At 38.6% G+C, this 27,322-nt stretch overlaps 1 protein-coding gene and 1 long non-coding RNA gene across 2 annotated transcripts in view; both read right to left on the reverse strand.

Moving 5' to 3' along the window:
- The window catches only part of LOC138315344 (SNF-related serine/threonine-protein kinase-like), a gene marked incomplete in the record, with an annotated part of 256,648 nt that overhangs the window by 190,076 nt on the left and 39,250 nt on the right, over positions 1–27,322 (reverse strand).
- LOC138315348 (uncharacterized) lies at positions 9,150–15,236 on the reverse strand. The gene is made up of 2 exons (XR_011207486.1): positions 14,352–15,236; positions 9,150–10,605 (listed from the first exon to the last, which is right to left on the reverse strand). It is a non-coding gene; the product is annotated as an uncharacterized lncRNA (long non-coding RNA).

Below are 27,322 nucleotides of genomic sequence, written 5' to 3' on the forward strand. Positions count from 1 at the left end.
GTGTGATGGACCAGTGAACGGTTGACATTGATAGAGATGTGTGATGGACCAGTGAACGGTTGACATTGATAGAGATGTATGATGGACCAGTGAACGGTTGACATTGATAGAGATGTGTGATGGACTAGTGAACGGTTGACATTGATAGAGATGTGTGATGGACCAGTGAACGGTTGACATTGATAGAGATGTGTGATGGACCAGTGAACGGTTGACATTGATAGAGATGTGTGATGGACCAGTGAACGGTTGACATTGATAGAGAGATGTGTGATGGACTAGTGAACGGTTGACATTGATAGAGATGTGTGATGGACCAGTGAACGGTTGACATTGATAGAGATGTGTGATGGACCAGTGAACGGTTGACATTGATAGAGATGTGTGATGGACCAGTGAACGGTTGACATTGATAGAGATGTATGATGGACCAGTGAACGGTTGACATTGATAGAGATGTGTGATGGACCAGTGAACGGTTGACATTGATAGAGATGTGTGATGGACCAGTGAACGGTTGACATTGATAGAGATGTGTGATGGACCAGTGAACGGTTGACATTGATAGAGATGTGTGATGGACCAGTGAACGGTTGACATTGATAGAGATGTATGATGGACCAGTGAACGGTTGACATTGATAGAGATGTATAATGGACCAGTGAACGGTTGACGTTGATAGAGATGTGTGATGGACCAGTGAACGGTTGACATTGATAGAGATGTATGATGGACCAGTGAACGGTTGACATTGATAGAGATGTGTGATGGACCAGTGAACGGTTGACATTGATAGAGATGTGTGATGGACCAGTGAACGGTTGACATTGATAGAGATGTGTGATGGACCAGTGAACGGTTGACATTGATAGAGATGTTGATGGACCAGTGAACGGTTGACATTGATAGAGATGTGTGATGGACCAGTGAACGGTTGACATTGATAGAGATGTGTGATGGACCAGTGAACGGTTGACATTGATAGAGATGTGTGATGGACCAGTGAACGGTTGACATTGATAGAGATGTATGATGGACCAGTGAACGGTTGACATTGATAGAGATGTTGATGGACTAGTGAACGGTTGACATTGATAGAGATGTATGATGGACCAGTGAACGGTTGACATTGATAGAGATGTATGATGGACCAGTGAACGGTTGACATTGATAGAGATGTGTGATGGACCAGTGAACGGTTGACATTGATAGAGATGTGTGATGGACCAGTGAACGGTTGACATTGATAGAGATGTATGATGGACCAGTGAACGGTTGACATTGATAGAGATGTGTGATGGACCAGTGAACGGTTGACATTGATAGAGATGTGTGATGGACCAGTGAACGGTTGACATTGATAGAGATGTATGATGGACCAGTGAACGGTTGACATTGATAGAGATATATGATGGACCAGTGAACGGTTGACATTGATAGAGATGTGTGATGGACTAGTGAACGGTTGACATTGATAGAGATGTATGATGGACTAGTGAATGGTTGACATTGATAGAGATGTGTGATGGACTAGTGAACGGTTGACGTTGATAGATATATGATAGACTAGTGAACGGTTGACATTGATAGAGATGTGCGATGGACTAGTGAACGGTTGACGTTGATAGAGATGTGCGATGGACTAGTGAATGGTTGACATTGATAGAGATGTGTGATGGACTAGTGAACGGTTGACATTGATAGAGATGTGCGATGGACTAGTGAACGGTTGACATTGATAGAGATGTGTGATGGACTAGTGAACGGTTGACATTGATAGAGATGTGTGATGGACTAGTGGACGGTTGACATTGATAGAGATTTATGATGGACCAGTGAACGGTTGACATTGATAGAGATGTGCGATGGACTAGTGAACGGTTGACATTGATGGTCTTTGTAGATTTGTTTTCGCCCTTGGTTAAGGTTGTACTCCTCTAAGAAGTCAAAATTGTCTCGTATTAAACTTTTTTTCTCATACAGAATTTTAGATATAGGAGTTTATACCATAAAAGAAAACGGAAGACAAAACATATGTCCGTGTGCTGGTTTTTGAGATATTATCACTCAAAGGTACCAAGCTGACAAAATATTGGATTTTATGGGAATTTTGTCATTTGGACGATATACACAAGATATTAAAGCCATAATTTCCCCATGAGGTGTTTGATATGTATGGATGTTTGTAGAATTTATTTTCCAGTAGTCTTCTTTAAAAATTTTTAAAGTTTTGATTATTAAGACTAATATTTTTTCCCAGAATAACATAATATGCTACCCCTACTCCTTAATTTCGAGCTACAAAATGCACCGTTTTCAGCCATTTTTGCCAAATGTAGCCCTTTATAGAAACAGTTCTGGTATTAAACTTTCGTTCATATTTTGCATATCAATAGGAAAAGGGTTGTTCTATCTAAATCAGGTAGAAAAATGGGGGGTCCGTGTGCTTACTTTTTGCCCCATTTGAATATTTGTTATTTTTCAGTATTTCAGAGTAAAAAGTAAAAGTGCTCAAATTACCATTAAATGTCAAAATAAAGTGACAAAAGTGTATCATTTCACACATTTATGCACAATACTTTAATTATCACGAACCTAGTAAAGATTTACAGCAAAAATTAGCTCGATACAGCTAAAATGTCCAGTGATGATTTAAGTAAAATCAATTTCATTAAAAATGGTAAAACTGTGACTCTACTCATAGCGAAAAAGAAGACACAGTTTCAAAATGTCCGCCAAATGGACCATTTCTTAAAATCTCCGTATAAAAATAGAAATGATATTTTTTGACAAAAGTTGCAACTGGCAACCTGCTACAGATATTGATAAATTGTATTTGAAAATCTCATAACGGGACTGAAACCTCAGAAGAATACATCCTTAGATATTTTAAAAGTTATGCATTATCGTGTTTTTCCTCAATTTTACCAGTTAATCATGGAAATCCAGAGAATTCAATGTAAACATAACATGGACAAATAAAAGCAATACAGTTACAGTAAACAAATATTGGCAAAGTTCCTTGATAAATATCTAACTTACCTACCTCTTGTATCCTGGCCTGACAAACATCCACGGCGATACCAAAATCCTCTGGGCACAATGCTTTGGTGTCCACAGTTTTTGTATGGACGCCCAGCGAGAAAATACCTCTATAGTTTACTAATATTCAGTGAAAGACTACTTTTACAGAATTTTGGTGAAGCATACCGGTTTGTTTGGTACCGAACTCGTGGGTAACGCTTGGACAGGATGACGGTGACGTTAGTTAGCTCTTTGTATTACTGATTTGTTTGGTCACTTTGTTACAGGGATGTGACCCCTAAGAAGGGTTCACCACGTGTCATGACAGAACTTTACGGAACCTGATTGTAGAGTCCTATTTATTGTTTTATACGCTCTCTGTTGATCACAGCTCTGTGTCGTTGGCCGTTGTTGGTTGTACACAAGATAGCATGTCCCCATAACATGGCTTGTAACACGATGAACACTGCATATAAAAACCAATTCATAGGTTCATGTTTTCAACTTTTTGTTTTTAGTCGGTATTTACAGAATACTTTATTAATTAACAGTCAATACGAAGTCCCCATTTGCACGCTTTGTAAAGTTACTATGGATACGCAGCCCTTTCTTGGGATACTATACTTTACGGAAGACCATGGTAATCGTAGGTCCATGTTCGTTAGTTTTCTCGCGTTGCTAAGGACACAATGATAGATCCTTATTCGTTGGTTATAGACACTATCCCGTTGACGAAGTCAACTGTATATCCTTATTCGGTAGTTTTGACACGTTGCTAGAGAAACGGCCCCTCTGGGAAAGAACTCGGTGGGTTCGTGTTCGGTGATTTTGCCCTTTTCGAAGGTTACGATCCCTTTAATAAAGTCATTGGTAAGTCCTCGTTTGCTGATTTGGACACGTTGCTATGGAGACGATCTCTTTACGAAAGTCTACTTTCGTTCGTCTTGACACGTTGCTAAGGACGCGGACACGCGAGTCTGCTGGTTAGTTAATCACGGTTATGAGAATATGACATATTAATAGAAACCACAGGACTAATGGCCTGATTCTGTCTATATCGTGTGATAGGCCTTTGATGAAGCAGCTTTACGGAACCGCTGATGACAACAGTACGGTACCGTGTGATCGCACACGGCCAATGGTGACGTACTCAAACCTACACGTATCATGCTTTAGTGTATATCGCCAGCAGGCTCTCTTTCCGCCTCTGTAACGCGAGCCCCATCGATCAGCAGTTGATTTTCAGAACACAATTTTAACGGCGAGAACGCAATGACAGTTCATGTTTCATGACACGCACAGGATATGTAACGATTCAAATAAGTTTGACGAGTCGCTGTCGTGTGATTTATGAGAGTTCGTATTTCTGGACAAAAATGATAAGTTTTAATATACGTTATTTCTCTGATATTTCCGAGTCGCAGAGTTATTGTCAATTAAGTTTGCAGAGCAGATGTAAGTATCTTTGTAATTGAAGAAAGATCAAAAATGTTTCTGTCGACTAAAATATTAACCAGACAAAATCAATTGTAAAGTAGGAATGATAGTTTTGTTGTTTTATAATCAAAGCTATTTGTCCTACAACTTACTTTGTTTTAAGTTGTTTTTTTGTCAAGAAATATATAATATGAAAATGTTTGAGTAATGATTTTCAATACTTGGAAGCATAAAAAGCCAATGTTAACTTTGTGTTTTTTGTGTCAGGCAAAACTACATTAAAACGAGACCAAAGAATCTATGTCATTAGACTACTGTACTTAAAGTACAATTTCTAGATGAACCAGTCGTGGTACGAGTTGATCCTCTGGAGACAATGAACCAGTCGTGGTACGAGTTGATCCTCTGGGGACAATGAACCAGTCGTGGTACGAGTTGATCCTCTGGAGACAATGAACCAGTCGTGGTACGAGTTGATCCTCTGGGGACAATGAACCAGTCGTGGTACGAGTTGATCCTCTGGGGACAATGGACCAGTCGTGGTACGAGTTGATCCTCTGGGGACAATGAACCAGTCGTGGTACGAGTTGATCCTCTGGGGACAATGAACCAGTCGTGGTACGAGTTGATCCTCTGGGGACAATGTGTAGTAAAAATAGATACTGGCCATTAAACTGCATTGTGTTTGGTCCAAAATCGGAAATAGTCCATGGGCCATGAAGGGACATTGAGTATAGTCCAAAATCGGAAATAGTTCATGGTCAATCTAGGGACATTTAGTTAGGTCCAAAATTGGAAATAGTCCATGGGCCATATAGGGACATTTAATTTGGTCAAAAATTTGAAATAGTCCATGGGCCATCTAGGGACATTTAGTTTAGTCCAAAATTGGAAATAGACCATGGGCCATCTAGGGACATTTAGTTTAGTCCAAGATTGGAAATAGTCCATGGTCCATCTAGGGACATTTAATTTGGTCCAAAATTGGAAATAGACCATGGGCCATCTAGGGACATTTAATTTGGTCTAAAATTGGAAATAGTCCATGGTCCATGTAGGGACATTGAGTTAGGTCCAAAATTGGAAATACCCCATGGACAATGAAGGGACATTTAATTTGGTCCAAAATTGGAAATAGTCCATGGACAATATAGGGACATTTAATTTGGTCTAAAATTGGAAATAGTCCATGGACAATGTAGGGACATTTAATTTGGTCAAAAATTGGAAATAGTCCATGGGCCATCTAGGGAGATTGAATTTGGTCCAAAATTGGAAATAGTCCATGGTCCATCTAGGGACATTTAATTTGGTCCAAAATTGGAAATAGACCATGGGCCATCTAGGGACATTTAGTTTAGTCCAAAATTGGAAATATTCCATGATCCATCTAGGGACATTTAATTTGGTCCAAAATTGGAAATAGTCCATTGTATTTAAAATTATTAAATTTCAGCACCAGTATCTGTAAAACTTCTTGGATTTCGAATAAACTCAAAAATTCCAGGCTAAAGCTACATCGCACCAGGAGAACTAGAGAAGAAGTTAAAACTGTGTTTGAAGAAATGTGACTGTGGTAGTCTAGTATTTAAGATTGACTAGCGCAGCATACGATGATGGTAAAAACATAATGGCTATTGGTCATTCTGACCCTTCCTAGCAGATGACATTAAAAAGAGATCCACGAGGGTGGATGTGACAATTTCAGACCGAAAAATAACGATACTTAGTCAGGGTAGGTAAGTACTACTCCAAGTGGTAACAATACTTAGTCCGGTTAGGTAAGTACTACTCCAAGTGGTAACAATACTTAGTCCGGTTAGGTAAGTACTACTCCAAGTGGTAACAATACTTAGTCAGGTTAGGTAAGTACTACTCCAAGTGGTAACGATACTTAGTCAGATAAGGTAAGTACTAGAAAAATAACAATACTTAGTCAGGTTAGGTAAGTACTACTCCAAGTGGTAACATTACTTAGTCAGGTTAGGTAAGTACTACTCCAAGTGGTAACAATACTTAGTCAGGTTAGGTAAGTACTAGAAAAATAACAATACTTAGTCAGGTTAGGTAAGTACTACTCCAAATGGTAACAATACTTAGTCAGGTTAGGTAAGTACTACTCCAAGTGGTAACAATACTTAGTCAGGTTAGGTAAGTATTACTCCAAGTGGTAACGATACTTAGTCAGGTTAGGTAAGTACTACTCCAAAAGGTAACAATACTTAGCCAGGTTAGGTAAGTACTACTCCAAGTGGTAACAATACTTAGTCAGGTTAGGTAAGTACTACTCCAAGTGGTAACGATACTTAGTCAGGTTAGGTAAGTATTACTCCAAGTGGTAACGATACTTAGTCAGGTTAGGTAAGTACTACTCCAAAAGGTAACAATACTTAGCCAGGTTAGGTAAGTACTACTCCAAGTGGTAACAATACTTAGTCAGGTTAGGTAAGTATTACTCCAAGTGGTAACGATACTTAGTCAGGTTAGGTAAGTACTACTCCAAAAGGTAACAATACTTAGCCAGGTTAGGTAAGTACTACTCCAAGTGGTAACAATACTTAGTCAGGTTAGGTAAGTACTACTCCAAGTGGTAACGATACTTAGTCAGGTTAGGTAAGTACTACTCCAAGTGGTAACAATACTTAGTCAGGTTAGGTAAGTTCTACTCCAAGTGGTAACAATACTTAGTCATGTTAGATAAGTACTAGAAAAATAACAATACTTAGTTAGGTTAGGTAAGTACTACTCCAAGTGGTAACAATACTTAGTCAGGTTAGGTAAGTACTACTCCAAGTGGTAACAATACTTAGTCAGGTTAGGTAAGTACTACTCCAAGTGGTAACAATACTTAGTCAGGTTAGGTAAGTACTACTCCAAGTGGTAACATTACTTAGTCCGGTTAGGTAAGTACTACTCCAAGTGGTAACAATACTTAGTCGGGTTAGGTAAGTACTACTCCAAGTGGTAACAATACTTAGTCAGGTTAGGTAAGTACTAGAAAAATAACAATACTTAGTCAGGTTAGGTAAGTACTACTCCAAGTGGTAACAATACTTAGTCAGGTTAGGTAAGTACTACTCCAAGTGGTAACGATACTTAGTCAGGTTAGTTAAGTACTACTCCAAGTGGTAACGATACTTAGTCAGGTTAGGTAAGTACTACTCCAAGTGGTAACAATACTTAGTCAGGTTAGGTAAGTACTACTCCAAGTGGTAACAATACTTAGTCAGGTTAGGTAAGTACTAGAAAAATAACAATACTTAGTCAGGTTAGGTAAGTACTACTCCAAATGGTAACAATACTTAGTCAGATTAGGTAAGTACTACTCCAAGTGGTAACGATACTTAGTCAGGTTAGGTAAGTACTACTCAAAAAGGTAACAATACTTAGTCAGGTTAGGTAAGTATTACTCCAAGTGGTCACAATACTTTGTCAGGTTAGGTAAGTACTACTCCAAGTGGTAACGATACTTAGTCAGGTTAGGTAAGTACTAGAAAAATAACAATACTTAGTCAGGTTAGGTAAGTACTACTCCAAGTGGTAACAATACTTAGTCAGGTTAGGTAAGTACTACTCCAAGTGGTAACAATACTTAGTCAGGTTAGGTAAGTACTAGAAAAATAACAAGTCAGGTTAGGTAAGTACTACTCCAAGTGGTAACAATACCTAGTCAGGTTAGGTAAGTGCTACTCCAAGTGGTAACAATACTTAGTCAGGTTAGGTAAGTACTAGAAAAATAACAATACTTAGTCAGGTTAGGTAAGTACTACTCCAAGTGGTAACAATACTTAGTCAGGTTAGGTAAGTGCTACTCCAAGTGGTAACAATACTTAGTCAGGTTAGGTAAGTACTACTCCAAGTGGTAACAATACTTAGTCAGGTTAGGTAAGTACTAGAAAAATAACAATACTTAGTCAGGTTAGGTAAGTACTACTCCAAATGGTAACAATACTTAGTCAGGTTAGGTAAGTACTACTCCAAGTGGTAACAATACTTAGTCAGATTAGGTAAGTACTACTCCAAGTGGTAACGATACTTAGTCAGGTTAGGTAAGTACTACTCAAAAAGGTAACAATACTTAGTCAGGTTAGGTAAGTATTACTCCAAGTGGTCACAATACTTTGTCAGGTTAGGTAAGTACTACTCCAAGTGGTAACGATACTTAGTCAGGTTAGGTAAGTACTAGAAAAATAACAATACTTAGTCAGGTTAGGTAAGTACTACTCCAAGTGGTAACAATACTTAGTCAGGTTAGGTAAGTACTACTCCAAGTGGTAACAATACTTAGTCAGGTTAGGTAAGTACTAGAAAAATAACAAGTCAGGTTAGGTAAGTACTACTCCAAGTGGTAACAATACTTAGTCAGGTTAGGTAAGTGCTACTCCAAGTGGTAACAATACTTAGTCAGGTTAGGTAAGTACTAGAAAAATAACAATACTTAGTCAGGTTAGGTAAGTACTACTCCAAGTGGTAACAATACTTAGTCAGGTTAGGTAAGTGCTACTCCAAGTGGTAACAATACTTAGTCAGGTTAGGTAAGTACTACTCCAAGTGGTAACAATACTTAGTCAGGTTAGGTAAGTTCTACTCCAAGTGGTAAGTTTCAGTTCAATCCCAAAACAAGAATTTGGAAATGTGGAAAAGTTACACATGGACTGGGTGAGCTGGTAAAGAACATACAGAAAGAAAGCATTTCAAGTTGTTTATTGATCAAAATAATTTACTAATAAATCTGAAAGCTATATCACAGTGGTTGACTTAAATAAACATCATGTTTACATGTACATAATACATTCCTCAAAACTTCTAATCAAAAGACTAACTGAAAGTCTGAACAAAATAATCTTACAACTACATCAACTAATGATTATATCAGTATTTGTTAACCATCAGATCTGTATAAATAATATTCAGATCTTCCTACCCCAGAGAGGACATGATCAACAATATCTTAATTCAGTAATGGGAATACCTACACGGACACTTACTACCTCACTGATCAACAAAACCTTACACACCTCTTTATATATATACACCCTACATACACCTATCACACACCTATCATTCAAACTTGTTTACTTCTGATTGGCTGAAACAATGGTTGCATTGTACCTCTGTAACGTGCACTCTCATCACAAAATTCTTCACTAGACCACACACAGAATTTTACATTGTACCTCTGTAACGTGAGTTTCTTTTCACTGAGATTTTAGTACATCGAAATAAGATCATGAATTAAAATCTTGATGTCGAATGCATTGCAAAACAAATTCATGACAAATTGATCACAATTAATTTTTCATTTTTGACTTACAGAAAAATTAAGACCTATTCAATATGTTTTCTGCTAAAAATACACATATTCTTGAAAGATTTAGAACTGTGAGGAAATATGAAAATTTGCCACTTTGGTCAGAAAAGTATATTGCTACATTTATCTACCAGGTAAATTTATATATGACTATAATGTGCATCATTTCATAAGTGTCACTATGTAAGTTTCCATTTTATGAACATTCAGTTTTAAACTTGAATATTCCTTTTGATAAGAACATGTTCTATCTTTCATTCATAATATTTGTTCGCTAATCAGTCCTTTAAACTCAGTCCAATACTACAATTTGGAACAATGATATCGGCTCAGTCCAATACTACACATGGGGACAATGATATCGGCTCAGTCCAATACTACACATGGGGACAATGATATCAGCTCAGTCCAATACTACACATGGGGATTATGATATCAGCTCAGTCCAATACTACACATGGGAACAATGATATCGGCTCAGTCCAATACTACACATGGGGACAATCATATCGGCTCAGTCCAATACTACACATGGGGACAATCATATCGGCTCAGTCCAATACTACACATGGGGACAATGATATCAGCTCAGTCCAATACTACACATGGGGACAATGATATCGGCTCAGTCCAATACTACACATGGGGACAATGATATTGGCTCAGTCCAATACTACACATGGGAAAAATGGTATCAGCTCAGTCCAATACAACATATGGGGGTGGCTTTTTAGTCCTATTGTCCACAGCTAACTTTTCTCTCAGTCGTCGAACTTCGTGTAATAATGCTATCTCTCTCTCATCAAAAGCTCGTCCGTCCCTATCAATGGACACTGAAAAAAAAACAACCAATGGATTACATACTCTGTTATGATATACTGAGGGAAAAGAAGTTTTGAGTTATTATAATATATTTTTTTAATAATGACAAAGTATTAAAATATAAGTATCTTTATAAAAATAAAAAACAAAATATGAAATTTCCTACTACAGAAATGGGGACCCACAAAATCATTTTCTTATAAACATATTAGTCTGTTATGTACATATTACAGATATATTTTAGGAATCTCAATGGGGAAAAAAATACTCCCCTGTAACCATGAATTTGTTGTGAGTGTTATGAGCATGATTTACTGTATACCATAATAAGTCATCGGCTAACACCATCATCCTGTGGTTATTTATGGCGTTTTAATCTTATTCCGTCTAGCACGGACACACAAACTATGTACCATCTAGCAGGGACACACAAACTATCTACCGTCTAGCAGGGACACACAAACTATCTACCGTCTAGCAGGGACACACAAACTATCTACCGTCTAGCAGGGACACACAAACTATCTACCGTCTAGCAGGGACACACAAACTATCTACCGTCTAGCAGGGACAGCAGGGACACACAAACTATCTATCGTCTAGCAGGGACACACAAAACTATCTCGTCTCTAGCAGGGACACACAAACCATGACCAGTACCGTCTAGCAGGGACACACAAACTATCTACCATCTAGCAGGGACACACAAACTATCTATCGTCTAGCAGGGACACACAAACCATGTACCGTCTAGCAGGGACACATAAACTATCTACCGTCTAGCAGGGACACATAAACTATCTACCGTCTAGCAGGGACACATAAACTATCTACCGTCTAGCAGGGACACATAAACTATCTATCGTCTAGCAGGGACAGACAAACTATCTACCGTCTAGCTGGGACACATAAACTATCTACCGTCTAGCGGGGACACATAAACTATCTACCGTCTAGCAGGGACACATAAACTATCTACCGTCTAGCAGGGACACATAAACTATCTATCGTCTAGCTGGGAAACATAAAGTACCAACCGTCTAGCAGGGACACACAAACTATCTACCGTCTAGCGGGACACACAAACTATCTACCGTCTAGCAGGGACACATAAACTATCTACCGTCTAGCAGGGACACATAAACTATCTACCGTCTAGCAGGGACACATAAACTATCTACCGTCTAGCAGGGACACATAAACTATCTACCGTCTAGCAGGGACAGACAAACTATCTACCGTCTAGCAGGGACAGACAAACTATCTACCGTCTAGCTGGGACACACAAACTATCTACCGTCTAGCAGGGACACACGAACTATCTATCGTCTAGCAGGGACACACAAACTATCTACCGTCTAGCAGGGACACACAAACTATCTACCGTCTAGCAGGGACACACGAACTATCTACAGTCTAGCGGGACACATAAACACACAATAAACTATCTACCGTCTAGCGGGGACACATAAACTATCTACCGTCTAGCAGGGAAACACAAACTATCTACCGTCAAGCAGGGACACACAATCTATCTACCGTCTAGCAGGGACACACAAACTATCTACCGTCTAGCAGGGACACATAAACTATCTACCGTCTAGCAGGGACACATAAACTATCTACCGTCTAGCAGGGACACATAAACTATCTACCGTCTAGCAGGGACACACAAACTATCTACCGTCTAGCAGGGACACACAAACTACTACGTCTAGCAGGGACAACACCGTCTAGCAGGGACAACAAACTATCTACCGTCTAGCAGGGACACATAAACTATCTACCGTCTAGCAGGGACACATAAACTATCTACCGTCTAGCAGGGACACATAAAACTATCTAGCAGGGACACATAAACTATAGTCTAGCAGGGACACTCAACATCTATCTACCATCTAGCAGGGACACACAATCTATCTACCGTCTAGCAGGGACACACGAACTATCTACGCTACTATCATCTAGCAGTGACACACACAAACTATCTACAGTCTAGCAGGGACACACGAACTATCTACCGTCTAGCAGGGACACATAAACTATCTACTGTCTAGCAGGGACACACAAACTATCTACCGTCTAGCAGGGACACACAAACTATCTACCGTCTAGCAGGGACACATAAACTATCTACCGTCTACCAGGGACACTTAAACTATCAACCATCTAGCAGGGACACACAATCTATCTACCGCCTAGCTGGGACACATAAACTATCTACTATCTAGCAGGGACACTTGAACTATCTACCGTCTAGCAGGGACACACAATCTATCTACCGCCTAGCAGGGACACACAAACTATCTACCGTCTAGCAGGGACACATAAACTATCTACCGTCTAGCAGGGACACACAAACTATCTACCGTCTAGCAGGGACACACAAACTATCTACCATCTAGCAGGGACACACAAACTATCTACCGTCTAGCAGGGACACACAAACTATCTACCGTCTAGCAGGGACACATAAACTATCTACCGTCTAGCAGGGACACACAAACTATCTACCGTCTAGCAGGGACACACAAACTATCTACCGTCTAGCAGGGACACACAAACTATCTACCGTCTAGCAGGGACACACAATCTATCTACCGTCTAGCAGGGACACACAATCTATCTACCGTCTAGCAGGGACACACAATCTATCTACCGTCTAGCAGGGACACACAAACTATCTACCGTCTAGCAGGGACACATAAACTATCTACCGTCTAGCAGGGACACACAAACTATCTACCGTCTAGCAGGGACACACAAACTATCTACCGTCTAGCAGGGACACACAAACTATCTACCGTCTAGCAGGGACACATAAACTATCTACCGTCTAGCAGGGACACACAAACTATCTACCGTCTAGCAGGGACACACAAACTATCTACCATCTAGCATGGACACGCAAACTATCTACCGTCTAGCAGAGACACACAAACTATCTACCGTCTAGCGGGGACATACAAACTATCTACCGTCTAGCGGGGACATACAAACTATCTACCGTCTAGCAGCGATACACAAACTATCTACCGTCTAGGAGGGACACATAAACTATCTACCGTCTAGTCTAGCAGAGACACACAAACTATCTACCATCTAGCAAGGACACATAAACTATTTACCGTCTAGCAAGGACACATGAACTATCTACCATCTACCAGGGACACTTAAACTATCTACCGTCTAGCAGGGACACACAATCTATCTACCGTCTTGCAGGGACACATAAACTATCTACCGTCTAGCAGGGACACTTAAACTATCTATCGTCTAGCAGGGACACACAAACTATCTATCGCCTAGCAGGGACACACAAACTATCTACCGTCTAGCAGGGACACATAAACTATCTACCGTCTAGCAGGGACACTTAAACTATCTACCATCTAGCAGGGACACACAATCTATCTACCGCCTAGCTGGGACACATAAACTATCTATCGTCTAGCAGGGACACACAAACTATCTATCGTCTAGCAGGGACACACAAACTATGTACTGTCAAGCAGGAACACACAAACTATCTACCGTCTAGCAGGGACACACCAACTATATACCGTCTAGCAGGGACACACAAACTATCTACCGTCTAGCATGGACACGCAAACTATCTACCGTCTAGCAGAGACACACAAACTATCTACCATCTAGCTAGGACACACAAACTATCTACCGTCTAGCAGGGACACACGAACTATCTACCTTCTAGCAGGGACACAATCAGACATGGCCAGTGTGTGGTATAGCTTACCTTTGGACTCTGTGTCACAATCAGATGTGGCCAGTGTGTGGTATAGCTCAGATTTACTGCTGTTGTCTAGCCCTGCTAGTCCTGGTCTGTGACCTATCATAGAAAATAAACTATTTAACTAGAGAGCATATGTTTTATGGCTATACAAATGATTTTATTACTAACATTGTCATATATCCAAATAACAAGAGGCCCATGGGCCTTAACGGTCACCTGATTTCAGATACAGAATGAAACAAAGACATGCATATAAACACTATATATTGGCCCATCAGGCCCTTGAAGTCAGTCAGTGATTTTATAAATTTGACTTTTTAATCTATGAAGATTATGTGAATTCAGAAGAAAGATTTTTGAAATGTTATCCATTTTGACCCCTTTTGGCCCCGCCCCTCTGGTCCCTGGGGGTCGGCCAAGACCAATATGGATATGATGTTAAAATGCTATCTCAGGCTAATAATTCTAACCCAGATTGACTAATTTCCTATGAAAAATAGGCAAATAATGTTCATAAATGTGTTTTTCCTTTAAAAACTATAGTAAATTTGACCCCCTCCCCAGGGGAAAATCTGAGACCCCAGGGTCATATAATTCACAATTTTTGTAAAGGACTTTAAGACCTTTCCATCTATACAGAGTATTTGATTCAACCAGTTCCAGTATTTCAGAAGAAGATTTTTAAAGTTTTAGCCTATTTGACCCGTTTTGGCCCCATCCCTATAGGCCATGGGCTAGGAGGGTCCCACATGCACCCCCCCCCCCAAACCTCCGAACCAATATTTTTCTGAACCCTTATGACCCACTGATCACAAATCCAAATGTTAACATTGCATAAGTTGGGATGAACTTCCGGTTATGACGTCATCAAGATGGCCGCCATCTCGAATTTCACTAAAAATTGAAAAATAGTCATAACATTAACATTTTTCAACCGAAGTAGACAAATGAGGTATCAAAATGACCACAATAGAACAACAAATACATATCAGGACCAAAAAATCCAATATATGGTGATTTTTATGCAGGAAATGAAAAAATCGGATTTAAAGCTCAAAAATGGTGATTTTTCAGCAAATTTTTCATATTTTGTTTGACGCAGCAAAAATGTTTCCCAACAGCAATCTATTATTTCTTATAAGTTTTTTGACCACTTGTCAATCAGTTTAAGCAACAAAAACAACCAAAACCAATGTTAACATCATATAAGTTCCGGTTATGACGTCATCAAGATGGCCACCATCTCGAATTTCACTGAAAAATAAAAAATAGTCATAACATTGACATTTTTCAACTGGAGTAGACAAATGAGGTATCAAAATGACCACAATAGAACAACAAATACATGTCAGGACCAAATAATCCAATATATGTAGTGATTTGAACGCAGGAAATGAAAAAAAATAATATTTTAAGCTCAAAAATGGTAATTTTTCAGCATTTATTTCATATTTGGCTTGACGCAGCAAAATTGTTTCCCAACAACAAATTATTATTCACAATCAGTTATTTGACCTCTTATCAATCTGTTAAAACAACAACAACAAAAATATATAGAAATGCAAAAGAGAATTGTTATACCATCATTTGGTTTACAAAACATCACCGGATGCGGCATATGATTGTTATTTTTTCCAAACCGCTAACACTACAGTTTCCTGGTGTCTTGGAATTTCCTGAATATAACATTGGCTATTGACGATTTATATCTTAACAAATTTGAATTTAAAGTTGGCTGAATATCTAAGTGGGACTTCAAAATAATCCATTTTCATGTTCGAAATTGTGTAGACTAGTAGCCTCTCAAACTGAATTATTACAGCAAAACGCTAACTAATAGCTATAGGGTATCAAATTAAAGTTCCGTAAATACCATGACACTTTTCGAAACATATGGTGTCTTTTAGAATGAGCACATCCATTGTTTATTTCCTGTGTATAACGCAAGGAAATATAAAATGGTTACTACAGTGTCACATATTTCTTTCACTAGTTCTTAATGCTAATCATTTTCGTTGTGCGTGCTTTCTCGCCAGAGTGTCGTCTTCGACCTCGGTGACCTGATGTGACATTACATTACCGGGTTACCATCGTGGTTCTAACTTGTCAACTGTCCATGGTCAGAGTTAAGATCAGAAACATCGGTTTCAGGGATGTGGGAGCTCTTCCTGTTTCCAACCTAGTTTCACCTAGATTCACATATCTTATATTATGTTCCAGACTTCCCCGGCATGATGGAAAAGACACCAGATCAACATCTGCGGAGGGTTGAGTTGGTTCTCCTTAATTCGTATGAAGCACAATTCCTCATTCTTGTGAACCTCAGTGACCATAGGTGGCACAGGCGGATTCTTTGAGGTCATAAATGAGGTCTGCAGTGAAGTTTCACTCTTTGCCAAGTCTGGAAAGCACTTTAGAGAACTTTTTACTGGAGAGTCTTCAATGGTCTCTTTGCGCATATACCAGATGTGACACAACCAGCACCTTACACGGAGCGGGGAAAGTCAGACCAATGAAAAACATTTAACATTTATGCCCTCATTAATGACCTCAATGATATCACCTGTGCCATTTATGGTTGCACGAGGGTCCACAAGATTGATGAATAGTACTTCATACAAATTATGGAGTTATGTGCTAAGGAGAACATTTGGTGTAATTTCCATTATGCCGGAGAAGTCTGAAACAGCATATACATACGATATGTTAGAATCTGAAAGAGATCCCACATCCCTGAACCTGTTGTTTCTGATATGAACTCTGGTCATGGATGGGTCATAAAAGGCTAGAACAGCACTGGTAATGCAGTGTCACATGAGCTCATCGACATCGAAAACGTCGATCTGGCTTTCGACGAATTGGATACTGATATCTCGAGTACTCTGATTCGGACTGCATGTACCAGCTACCAGATATGCCGAGTCTCTTCAGTGGATAGGTCAGTGAGGCGAGAAAGCACGCACAATGATAATGGTTATCATTGAGAACCAGTGAAAGACATATTATTTAGTGACATTGTAGTAACCATCTGACATTTTGCTTATGCTATGCATAGGAAATAAACAATGAATGTGCTCATTTTCAAAGACACAAACGCTTTGGGAACTGTTAATGATATTAACGGAAACACCGGCTTAGCTTAGGTTACATTTGTTACGCTATCAGTAGGTGTTGTGTTATTTTTGAGACGATGCTAATCTACAAAATTGAGGATATAACAATAATTCTTTTTTTGCATTTCTATTTATTTTTTATGTTGTTTTTTAATTTACTGATTGATAGGAGTTTAAATAACTGATTACGAGTAATAATTTGTTGTTGGGAAACATTTCTGCTGCGTCAAGCCAAGTATGAAAAATTTGCTGAAAAATCATCATTTTTGAGCTTAAAAGATTATTTTTTTTATTTCTTCCGTACAAATCACTACACATATTGGATTATTTGGTCCTGATATGTATTTGTCGTTCTATTGTGGTCATTTTGATACCACATTTGTCTACTTTAGTTGAAAAATATCAGTGTTAGGACTATTCTTCGTTTTTTAGTGAAATTCGAGATGGTGGCCATCTTGATGACGTCATAACCGGAACCTATACAATGTTAACAAGGTTTTTGTTGTTGTTGTTGTTTAAACTGATTGATAAGTGGTCAAAAAACTTATTAGAAATAATAGATTGTTGTTGGGAAACATTTTTGATGCGTCAAACAAAATATGAAAAATTTGCTGAAAAATCACCATTTTTGAGCTTTAAATCCGATTTTTTCATTTCCTGCGTAGAAATCACTACACATATTGGATTTTTCGGTCCTGATATGTATGTGTTGTTCTAATATGGTCATTTTGATACCTCATTTGTCTACTTCGGTTGAAAAATGTTAATGTTATGACTATTTTTTCAATTTTTAGTGAAATTCGAGATGGCGGCCATCTTGATGACGTCATAACCGGAAGTTCATCCCAACTTATGCAATGTTAACATTTGGATTTGTGATCAGTGGGTCATAAGGGTTCAGAAAAATATTGGTTCGGAGGTTTGGGGGGGGGTGCATGTGGGACCCTCCTAGCCCATGGCCTACTAAGGCCGCTGGGGATCAGTCATGGAAAATTTGTTGATAAGATTCAATGGCCATCACATAGGGATAATTCTGACAAAAATTGACTAATTTCCTATTTTAATGACTAAATAATGTTCATAAATGTGTTTTTCCTATATAAACTAAAGTAAACTTAACCCCCTCCCCAGGGGGAAACATGAGACCCAAGGGTCATATAATTCACAATTTTCATAAAACACCTTAAGACCTGTCCATCTATGAAGAGTATTAGATTCTACCATTTCCAGTATTTAAGAAGAAGATTTTTAAAGTTTGAGCCTATTTGCCCCTTTTGGCCCCACCCCTCTGCGCCGAGGGGGTTGACCAGGACCAATATAGATATATGATAATAAAATGTTATCTCAGGCTAATAATTCTAAACAAGTTTCACACATTTTCTATGAAAATTGAGCAAAATATGCTCATAAATGTGTTTTCCCTATATAAACTATAGTAAACTTGACCCCCTCCCCAGGGGGAAACGTGAGACCCCAGGGTCATATAATTCACAATTTTCATAAAACACCTTAAGACCTGTCCATCTATGAAGAGTATGTGATTCTACCATTTCCAGTATTTAAGAAGAAGATTTTTAAAGTTTGAGCCTATTTGACCCCTTTTGACCCCGCCCCTAAGGCCCCTGGGGGTCAGTCATGGAAAACTGGTTAATAGGATTCAATAGCCATCTCATACTGATAATTCTGACAATATTTGACTCATTTCCTATTACAAATGATCAAATAATACTCAAAAATGTGTTTTCCCTATATAAACTATAGTAAACTTAACCCCCTCCCCAGGGGGAAACCTGAGACCCCAGGGTCATATAATTCACAATTTTTGTAAAGGACCTTAGGACCTTTCTATCTATGAAGAGTATTTAATTCCATCACATCTGTGAGTGGAGAAGAAGATTTTTGAAATTTTAGTCAATTTTACCCCTTTTGGCCCCTCCCATAGCTCCCTGGGGGGTGAGGATCATATAATTCACAATTTTGATTGGCCTTATGCCTTAGAAGGTTTGTGCAAAATTTCATTGAAATTGCTTCAGCAGTTTTGGAGAAGAAGTTGAAAATGTAAATTGTTTACGGACATACGACGGACGACGCACGACGGACGACGACGGACAAAAGGCGATTAGAATAGGTCACTTGAGACTTCGTCTCAGGTGACCTAATAAGGATAGGTATGAAATGCTAATGTCTTCTTACTTGTATTGTTTGTCTTACATTTATACTTTTTGGATATACAAAGTTGTCTCCCATTACAAACAATACCACATGCTTTACAGTATAGAACTTATATCTAGCCTGAAGTGTGACCTAAAGTAACCGATGACCTAAAGTAACCGATGACCTAAAGTAACGGATGACCTAAAGTAACCGATGACCTAAAGTAACCGATGACCTAAAGTAACCGATGACCTAAAGTAACCGATGACCTAACGTAACCGATGACCTAAAGTAACCGATGACCTAAAGTAACCGATGACCTAAAGTAACCGATGACCTAAAGTAACCGATGACCTAAAGTAACCGATGACCTAACGTAACCAATGACCTAAAGAAACCGATGACCTAAACCTAAACGATGTCCTAACGTAACCAATGACCTAAAGTAACCGATGACCTAAAGTAACCGATGACCTAAAGTAACCGATGACCTAAAAACATGACCTAAAGTAACCGGATGACCTAAAGTAACCGATGACCTAAAGTAACCGATGACCTAAAGTAACCGATGACCTAAAGTAACAGATGACCTAAAGTAAAGTAACCGATGACCTAAAGTAACCGATGACCTAAAGTAACAGATGACCTAAAGTAACCGATGACCTAAAGTAACCGATGACCTAAAGTAACCGATGACCTAAAGTAACTGATGACCTAAAGTAACCGATGACCTAAAGTAACCGATGACCTAAAGTAACCGATGACCTAAAGTAACCGATGACCTAAAGTAATGATGACCTAAAGTAACCAGTACCGTAAAGTAACCGATGACCTAAAGTAACCGATGACCTAAAGTAATGACCAAAGTGATGACCTAAAGTAACGATGACCTAAAGTAACGATGACCTAAAGTAACCGATGACCTAAAGTAACCGATGACCTAAAGTAACCGATGACCTAAAGTAACCGATGACCTAAAGTAACCGATGACCTAAAGTAACCGATGACCTAAAGTAACAGATGACCTAAAGTAACCGATGACCTAAAGTAACAGATGACCTAAAGTAACCGATGACCTAAAGTAACCGATGACCTAAAGTAACTGATGACCTAAAGTAACGATGACCTAAAGTAACCGATGACCTAAAGTAACCGATGACCTAAAGTAACCGATGACCTAAAGTAACCGATGACCTAAAGTAACCGATGACCTAAAGTAACAGATGACCTAAAGTAACAGATGACCTAAAGTAACAGATGACCTAAAATAAACAGATGACCTAAAGTAACGATGACCTAAAGTAACCGATGACCTAAAGTAACAGATGACCTAAAATAACTGATGACCTAAAGTAACCGATGACCTAAAGTAACTGATGACCTAAAGTAACAGATGACCTAAAGTAACCGATGACCTAAAGTAACAGATGACCTAAAGTAACTGATGACCTAAAGTAACAGATGACCTAAAGTAACAGATGACCTAAAGTAACAGATGACCTAAAGTAACCGATGACCTAAAGTAACAGATGACCTAAAGTAACTGATGACCTAAAGTAACCGATGACCTAAAGTAACAGATGACCTAAAATAACCGATGACCTAAAGTAACCGATGACCTAAAGTAACAGATGACCTAAAGTAACCGATGACCTAAAGTAACAGATGACCTAAAGTAACCGATGACCTAAAGTAACAGATGACCTAAAGTAACCGATGACCTAAAGTAACAGATGACCTAAAGTAACCGATGACCTAAAGTAACCGATGACCTAAAGTAACGATGACCTAAAGTAACGATGACCTAAAGTAACCGATGACCTAAAGTAACAGATGACCTAAAGTAACGATGACCTAAAGTGATGACCTAAAGTAACGATGACCTAAAGTAACAGATGACCTAAAGTAACTGATGACCTAAAGTAACCGATGACCTAAAGTAACGATGACCTAAAGTAACCGATGACCTAAAGTAACCGATGACCTAAAGTAACCGATGACCTAAAGTAACCGATGACCTAAAGTAACAGATGACCTAAAGTAACCGATGACCTAAAGTAACCGATGACCTAAAGTAACTGATGACCTAAAGTAACTGATGACCTAAAGTAACTGATGACCTAAAGTAACCGATGACCTAAAGTAACTGATGACCTAAAGTAACCGATGACCTAAAGTAACAGATGACCTAAAGTAACAGATGACCTAAAGTAACAGATGACCTAAAGTAACCGATGACCTAAAGTAACAGATGACCTAAAGTAACAGATGACCTAAAGTAACCGATGACCTAAAGTAACCGATGACCTAAAGTAACTGATGACCTAAAGTAACCGATGACCTAAAGTAACAGATGACCTAAAGTAACCGATGACCTAAAGTAACTGATGACCTAAAGTAACCGATGACCTAAAGTAACGATGACCTAAAGTAACCGATGACCTAAAGTAACTGATGACCTAAAGTAACCGATGACCTAAAGTAACGATGACCTAAAGTAACGATGACCTAAAGTAACGATGACCTAAAGTAACGATGACCTAAAGTAACCGATGACCTAAAGTAACCGATGACCTAAAGTAACTGATGACCTAAAGTAACCGATGACCTAAAGTAACGATGACCTAAAGTAACGATGACCTAAAGTAACGATGACCTAAAGTAACGATGACCTAAAGTAACGATGACCTAAAGTAACGATGACCTAAAGTAACAGATGACCTAAAGTAACCGATGACCTAAAGTAACCGATGACCTAAAGTAACTGATGACCTAAAGTAACCGATGACCTAAAGTAACCGATGACCTAAAGTAACTGATGACCTAAAGTAACCGATGACCTAAAGTAACTGATGACCTAAAGTAACCGATGACCTAAAGTAACCGATGACCTAAAGTAACCGATGACCTAAAGTAACAGATGACCTAAAGTAACTGATGACCTAAAGTAACCGATGACCTAAAGTAACAGATGACCTAAAGTAACTGATGACCTAAAGTAACCGATGACCTAAAGTAACAGATGACCTAAAGTAACTGATGACCTAAAGTAAACTGATGACCTAAAGTAACAGATGACCTAAAGTAACGAACCTAATAACAGATGACCTAAAGTAACAGATGACCTAAAGTAACCGATGACCTAAAGTAACCGATGACCTAAAGTAACTGATGACCTAAAGTAACTGATGACCTAAAGTAACCGATGACCTAAAGTAACCGATGACCTAAAGTAACTGATGACCTAAAGTAACAGATGACCTAAAGTAACAGATGACCTAAAGTAACTGATGACCTAAAGTAACAGATGACCTAAAGTAACCGATGACCTAAAGTAACCGATGACCTAAAGTAACAGATGACCTAAAGTAACCGATGACCTAAAGTAACAGATGACCTAAAGTAACTGATGACCTAAAGTAACAGATGACCTAAAGTAACAGATGACCTAAAAAGTAACCGATGACCTAAAGTAACAGATGACCTAAAGTAACAGATGACCTAAAGTAACCGATGACCTAAAGTAACTGATGACCTAAAGTAACAGATGACCTAAAGTAACAGATGACCTAAAGTAACAGATGACCTAAAGTAACAGATGACCTAAAGTAACAGATGACCTAAAGTAACAGATGACCTAAAGTAACAGATGACCTAAAGTAACTGATGACCTAAAGTAACCGATGACCTAAAGTAACTGATGACCTAAAGTAACTGATGACCTAAAGTAACAGATGACCTAAAGTAACCGATGACCTAAAGTAACCGATGACCTAAAGTAACAGATGACCTAAAGTAACCGATGACCTAAAGTAACCGATGACCTAAAGTAACAGATGACCTAAAGTAACAGATGACCTAAAGTAACAGATGACCTAAAGTAACCGATGACCTAAAGTAACAGATGACCTAAAGTAACTGATGACCTAAAGTAACCGATGACCTAAAGTAACCGATGACCTAAAGTAACAGATGACCTAAAGTAACCGATGACCTAAAGTAACCGATGACCTAAAGTAACAGATGACCTAAAGTAACCGATGACCTAAAGTAACCGATGACCTAAAGTAACAGATGACCTAAAGTAACCGATGACCTAAAGTAACAGATGACCTAAAGTAACTGATGACCTAAAGTAACAGATGACCTAAAGTAACCGATGACCTAAAGTAACAGATGACCTAAAGTAACAGATGACCTAAAGTAACAGATGACCTAAAGTAACCGATGACCTAAAGTAAGTTACCGATGACCTAACGTAACCGATGACCTAAAGTAACCGATGACCTAAAGTAACTGATGACCTAAAGTAACAGATGACCTAAAGTAACAGATGACCTAAAGTAACCGATGACCTAAAGTAACAGATGACCTAAAGTAACCGATGACCTAAAGTAACCGATGACCTAAAGTAACAGATGACCTAAAGTAACAGATGACCTAAAGTAACCGATGACCTAAAGTAACCGATGACCTAAAGTAACCGATGACCTAAAGTAACAGATGACCTAAAGTAACAGATGACCTAAAGTAACAGATGACCTAAAGTAACGATGACCTAAAGTAACCGATGACCTAAAGTAACAGATGACCTAAAGTAAATGACCTAAGAACCGATGACCTAAAGTAACGATGACCTAAAGTAACGATGACCTAAAGTAACAGATGACCTAAAGTAACCGATGACCTAAAGTAACAGATGACCTAAAGTAACTGATGACCTAAAGTAACAGATGACCTAAAGTAACAGATGACCTAAAGTAACTGATGACCTAAAGTAACAGATGACCTAAAGTAACCGATGACCTAAAGTAACCGATGACCTAAAGTAACCGATGACCTAAAGTAACTGATGACCTAAAGTAACAGATGACCTAAAGTAACTGATGACCTAAAGTAACAGATGACCTAAAGTAACCGATGACCTAAAGTAACCGATGACCTAAAGTAACCGATGACCTAAAGTAACTGATGACCTAAAGTAACTGATGACCTAAAGTAACCGATGACCTAAAGTAACAGATGACCTAAAGTAACCGATGACCTAAAGTAACAGATGACCTAAAGTAACTGATGACCTAAAGTAACAGATGACCTAAAGTAACTGATGACCTAAAGTAACCGATGACCTAAAGTAACAGATGACCTAAAGTAACCGATGACCTAAAGTAACCGATGACCTAAAGTAACTGATGACCTAAAGTAACTGATGACCTAAAGTAACCGATGACCTAAAGTAACTGATGACCTAAAGTAACCGATGAATGACCTAAGTAACGATGACCTAAAGTAACGATGACCTAAAGTAACGATGACCTAAAGTAACCGATGACCTAAAGTAACAGATGACCTAAAGTAACTGATGACCTAAAGTAACCGATGACCTAAAGTAACAGATGACCTAAAGTAACAGATGACCTAAAGTAACAGATGACCTAAAGTAACTGATGACCTAAAGTAACCGATGACCTAAAGTAACCGATGACCTAAAGTAACAGATGACCTAAAGTAACCGATGACCTAAAGTAACAGATGACCTAAAGTAACCGATGACCTAAAGTAACAGATGACCTAAAGTAACAGATGACCTAAAGTAACCGATGACCTAAAGTAACAGATGACCTAAAGTAACCGATGACCTAAAGTAACTGATGACCTAAAGTAACCGATGACCTAAAGTAACCGATGACCTAAAGTAACCGATGACCTAAAGTAACTGATGACCTAAAGTAACAGATGACCTAAAGTAACAGATGACCTAAAGTAACCGATGACCTAAAGTAACAGATGACCTAAAGTAACCGATGACCTAAAGTAACCGATGACCTAAAGTAACAGATGACCTAAAGTAACAGATGACCTAAAGTAACAGATGACCTAAAGTAACCGATGACCTAAAGTAACAGATGACCTAAAGTAACCGATGACCTAAAGTAACAGATGACCTAAAGTAACAGATGACCTAAAGTAACAGATGACCTAAAGTAACCGATGACCTAAAGTAACAGATGACCTAAAGTAACGATGACCTAAAGTAACGATGACCTAAAGTAACAGATGACCTAAAGTAACGATGACCTAAAGTAACCGATGACCTAAAGTAACGATGACCTAAAGTAACCGATGACCTAAAGTAACGATGACCTAAAGATGACCTAAAGTATGACCTAAAGTAACGATGACCTAAAGTAACCGATGACCTAAAGTAACAGATGACCTAAAGTAACAGATGACCTAAAGTAACCGATGACCTAAAGTAACAGATGACCTAAAGTAACCGATGACCTAAAGTAACAGATGACCTAAAGTAACTGATGACCTAAAGTAACAGATGACCTAAAGTAACCGATGACCTAAAGTAACAGATGACCTAAAGTAACCGATGACCTAAAGTAACAGATGACCTAAAGTAACTGATGACCTAAAGTAACAGATGACCTAAAGTAACCGATGACCTAAAGTAACAGATGACCTAAAGTAACTGATGACCTAAAGTAACCGATGACCTAAAGTAACAGATGACCTAAAGTAACAGATGACCTAAAGTAACCGATGACCTAAAGTAACCGATGACCTAAAGTAACAGATGACCTAAAGTAACAGATGACCTAAAGTAACCGATGACCTAAAGTAACCGATGACCTAAAGTAACCGATGACCTAAAGTAACCGATGACCTAAAGTAACTGATGACCTAAAGTAACCGATGACCTAAAGTAACCGATGACCTAAAGTAACAGATGACCTAAAGTAACAGATGACCTAAAGTAACCGATGACCTAAAGTAACCGATGACCTAAAGTAACAGATGACCTAAAGTAACAGATGACCTAAAGTAACAGATGACCTAAAGTAACAGATGACCTAAAGTAACTGATGACCTAAAGTAACCGATGACCTAAAGTAACCGATGACCTAAAGTAACAGATGACCTAAAGTAACTGATGACCTAAAGTAACCGATGACCTAAAGTAACCGATGACCTAAAGTAACAGATGACCTAAAGTAACCGATGACCTAAAGTAACAGATGACCTAAAGTAAACGATGACCTAAAGTAACAAAGATGACCTAAAGTAACTGATGACCTAAAGTAACAGATGACCTAAAGTAACAAGTAACAGATGACCTAAAGTAACAGATGACCTAAAGTAACTGATGACCTAAAGTAACCGATGACCTAAAGTAACCGATGACCTAAAGTAACTGATGACCTAAAGTAACCGATGACCTAAAGTAACCGATGACCTAAAGTAACCGATGACCTAAAGTAACCGATGACCTAAAGTAACCGATGACCTAAAGTAACAGATGACCTAAAGTAACAGATGACCTAAAGTAACCGATGACCTAAAGTAACCGATGACCTAAAGTAACGATGACCTAAAGTAACGATGACCTAAAGTAACCGATGACCTAAAGTAACAGATGACCTAAAGTAACGATGACCTAAAGTAACCGATGACCTAAAGTAACAGATGACCTAAAGTAACTGATGACCTAAAGTAACAGATGACCTAAAGTAACAGATGACCTAAAGTAACCGATGACCTAAAGTAACTGATGACCTAAAGTAACCGATGACCTAAAGTAACCGATGACCTAAAGTAACCGATGACCTAAAGTAACTGATGACCTAAAGTAACCGATGACCTAAAGTAACCGATGACCTAAAGTAACAGATGACCTAAAGTAACAGATGACCTAAA

Source organism: Argopecten irradians, chromosome 2, assembly GCF_041381155.1.
Source record: "Argopecten irradians isolate NY chromosome 2, Ai_NY, whole genome shotgun sequence".
Taxonomy (NCBI): Eukaryota; Metazoa; Mollusca; class Bivalvia; order Pectinida; family Pectinidae; genus Argopecten; species Argopecten irradians.